The 653-nt window shown below is 46.1% G+C and overlaps 1 protein-coding gene across 1 annotated transcript in view; it reads left to right on the top strand.

The window, feature by feature from the left end:
- The window catches only part of LOC119585308 (protein inscuteable homolog), a gene marked incomplete in the record, with an annotated part of 10,463 nt that overhangs the window by 5,213 nt on the left and 4,597 nt on the right, over positions 1 to 653 (top strand).

Genomic DNA, 653 nt, shown 5'->3' on the forward strand with positions numbered 1-653 from the left:
AACACGCCCACGCATGCACATCCACATGCACTTGTATTTATTCTGACTCTTTTTTTGGTGAGTGCAAACATCCGTAAACGCTAACTATGACAACAGTTTAAGAAGCGATTAACACTCGAATTTATGTTGCCAATCGCGCTGCCTCTCTCCGGCCCATAAATCTCCTTTTCCCTTCCCCCGTTTGTCACCAGCAATCCACCTGTAACTCACCTGTAGCTCACCTGTAACTCACCTGTGGCTGACCCCGCCCTCGAAACAATAATTAAATCAATGGCAGGCGCATCCCTGAGGCCGATTGACAGGTCCGTAGGCAAGAATAATAGCGCGAGGCCTCACCTATTTATTCTTACTGACACTATCTGTAATGGATTGGCCGAACGTTAAGGCGGTCCAGCCCGGGTCGTAATGAGCCCCTGACAGCCCAATGCTAACTGAATCTCAAGTGGACGAGACGCCGAGTTGATGAATCTATTTGGGGGGAAATTTCCGTGGCCTCTCGGGCTTTTCATTTTGCTGGGCGTTTTGGGAATATCAAGACTCGGGTTTGATTCGATGCAGGGAGCTAGTTACTTAAATTTAAGGGTTCGTTTTCAAGGTTGTTAGGGTCTGTAAAGAAGTACTTATAAAATTTTAGTATTGTTAGTGTATTTGAT

The sequence above is a fragment of the Penaeus monodon genome, chromosome 19 (assembly GCF_015228065.2).
Source record: "Penaeus monodon isolate SGIC_2016 chromosome 19, NSTDA_Pmon_1, whole genome shotgun sequence".
NCBI classification, from domain to species: Eukaryota; Metazoa; Arthropoda; class Malacostraca; order Decapoda; family Penaeidae; genus Penaeus; species Penaeus monodon.